General features: G+C 37.8%; 1 non-coding gene across 1 annotated transcript; it reads left to right on the forward strand.

The window, feature by feature from the left end:
• Positions 1 to 449: 449 nt before the first annotated feature.
• Positions 450 to 523, forward strand: TRNAN-AUU (transfer RNA asparagine (anticodon AUU)). The gene has a single exon. It is a non-coding gene; the product is annotated as a tRNA-Asn (tRNA).
• Positions 524 to 3035: the final 2512 nt, after the last annotated feature.

Consider the following 3035-nt stretch of genomic DNA (forward strand, 5'->3'; position numbering starts at 1 on the left):
CCTCTTCTTCAATTACCATTTTAATAATAGGGTAAAGAAAATGAAGTGGATTTTAGAAAGAAAATAATACTGTCAATATACTATTAAAACAAATTAAAATGGTAAAAGTTATTGTACTTTAAGTAAAAATAAAAGAGACAAAATATCAATCCCAGTTTTGGATTACTTTAATTAACAAAAAAAATGCATATAGCAGAGGATAGTTTCAATCTGCCTACCTCTGGGTTATGGGCCCAGCATGCTTCCATTGCAGTACTCTGCTGCACATGTAAGTGCAAGAGATCCTGAAGCACTCACTCATCATGGGAAAGTACCAATGTGTTTCTTCGTTGGTTGATGGAAGAAACATCTTACAAAAACTCTCCAGATTATTGACTTTTTAAAGTTTTTCTAGGAAACGTTTTAGATGAATGCTTATTAGCCTTTGTCAGTATGGACTTTTGCAAAGTGTCTCTGTGGCGCAATCGGTTAGTGTGTTTGGCTATTAACCAAAAGGTTGGTGGTTCAATCCCACCCAGGGACGTAATTAACCTTGTGATCAGATTTTGGTGATATTTAAGTAGACAAGTCAAAATTTCAAACCTCCTCTTATGGTGTAGGGTACATGGCCTTCTCTGATGTAATCAGAGTTAGATTTGATTCAGTGATTTTATAAAAAACAGCTAGGAAGCACAATTTAGCAGTGGGTTGCAGAGAAAAAAAATATGCTGGCAGAAAAATCCAATCGAGTGATTAAACAGCTCTTCATTTTCTGGCTTTATTTTTATGCTAACAAATTTGTTCTCTGAAAAGTGTCCACAAAGCCAAGTCTCTGATTAACACCTTTGTAAGGATGGTTTTTCACCTATTACTAAATTAAACTTGCTTCATTGGAAAGGCAGCAAGATGCATCCTCATTTCAATGTCTACTGAAATAATACAAGTTGACACCAGGAAACATTAACGCCACTGCATCCTTGCTGCTTTCTCATGTGGAAGTCTGTTTAATGTGAAAACAAATGTGTGTGTTTTTTTCAACCTGGAAGCCCAACATCGATTAAGATCGATCTTAAATAGACCCCTGGGTTTTAAGGATAACCATGGTTGAGTCCAATGGTTAATTCACATTGACCGAAGTTCTAATTAAGTCACCTGTGCTCAAGCATGATATCCTTAAAATCTGGATTGCAATGACAGCATTTTGGAACTATGCCTAAGGGTTTAATTTTTACATTTATCCACTGACAATAAATCTACCTACAATATCCCTGTAACTGTTATGATTACAGTATTTCACTAAATAATTTAATTTGCTGAACCTTCTGTAAAAAGAAATATTAAGCTGCTGTAATTCCCAGATGCAGCAAATTTGTTAGCTAGTGGGCAAAACCATGTGCACTGCAGGGATGGGGGGGGGGCAGATATAACATTTGCAGAGAGATTTAGGTGGGTTATATTGTTTGTGTGCAGGGTAAATACTGGCTGTTTTGTTTTTACACTGCAATTTAGATTTCAGTTTGAACACACCGCACCAAAATCTAACTCTCTCTGCACATATTATACACCCCCCCCCCTGCAGTGTACATGGTTTTAGCTAATAAATTTGCTGCTGTGATCAGATCTGAGTTAAGCCCTATGTATTTGGCACTGGCAAAGGGTTAGAGGCCTTGCTGTAGAGCTCACACCTTTCTTATCATGCATTGTAATATTTCCTATGTCCTGATGTTGTGCTCTCTGCTCCATCCAAGTAAACAGCAATGTAGCATGGCTATCAAAGAGCGTGAAGATTGCAGATTTCCTGGGATTAATGCTAAGGAATGCTATTCCAGAGGCTGCTGCTTTAATTCAAGTGTCACTGGGGTTAAATGGTGTTTTTACCTTAAAAACACAGGTAGAGTATATAGTACAGTGGTAAAGTGGGAGCATGTAGTGCTATTGATTACAGATTTGATGGAGCTTAAACATGGATAAGGTCCATGGCTCTAAGAGTTTATCTTGTGTATCCTTTATTCTTAGTCATGGTCAGATAAGATTAGAAAATACCATTTAAGTGGAAATTTCCTGTTAGCTGTTTTTCAGTTTGCTCAACTGTCTGATTAACTGGTCCTAAAAAAAGGACCAAAGGAGCTAAATTGCCCTGTGATCTAGCTAAATTGCCCCAGTTAAAAAAAAAAAAAACTAAGCTGCTGTAATTCCTGGATGTTTCCTTACTGCATCAACAGGAAGTGACAAGAAACAATGTAATGTGGAACCGTACAGCAGAAGGGATTGCGGCTACCCCACAATAAGTGCAGCGGAATGTAAGAAGAGGCATATACAGTGTGGTGTGGCTGTAGATGAGCTTAGTGGTTTCTGTTAGAGTTCTTCTACTTCTAACTACTCGTACATAAATGAGTAAGCAGCCGATTTATTAAACCTGGTGAAATGATAATTTGCATGGTCATAAAGTACCAGCCAATCAGCTCCTAATTGCCATGTCACAGGCTGGGTTTGAAAAATAACAGTTAGGAGCTGACTGGATGGTACTTTATCACCTTGCACTTTATCAGTTCACCAGGCTTAATAGATCTGCCCCAATGTTTCAAAATGGAATGCATCAAGAGAACGGTGTTAGTATTGTAAAAATACACACAGCTCCTGGTATTTCCTTGTGGTCTCCCATCCAAGTACTAAAACCAGGACCAACACTGCTCAGCTTCCATGATCAGGAGAGATTGGGCAAATCCAGTGTGCTGTGGCTGTAGATGAGCTGGTGGTTTCTGTTACAGCTCTTCTACTTCTAACTTCTGGTACATAAAAGAATACATGTAAAAATTAAATGTACCAAGAAAATGGTGTTGGTAGTTTAAAAACACCTAAAGAATCTGATACTACCAAGCAGTCTCCCATCCATGTATTAACAAAGTCCAATACTGCTTTGCTACAAAAATCAAATGAGATTGGGCATATCCAGTGTGGTGTGGCTTTAGCTAAGCTTTGTGGTTTCTGTTAGAGCTCTTCTACTTCTAACTACTGGTACATTAATGAATATGTATAAGGTTGTAGTTAATCCAATA

Source organism: Pseudophryne corroboree, unplaced genomic scaffold (genome assembly GCF_028390025.1).
Source record: "Pseudophryne corroboree isolate aPseCor3 unplaced genomic scaffold, aPseCor3.hap2 scaffold_1178, whole genome shotgun sequence".
In the NCBI taxonomy this organism is placed as follows: domain Eukaryota; kingdom Metazoa; phylum Chordata; class Amphibia; order Anura; family Myobatrachidae; genus Pseudophryne; species Pseudophryne corroboree.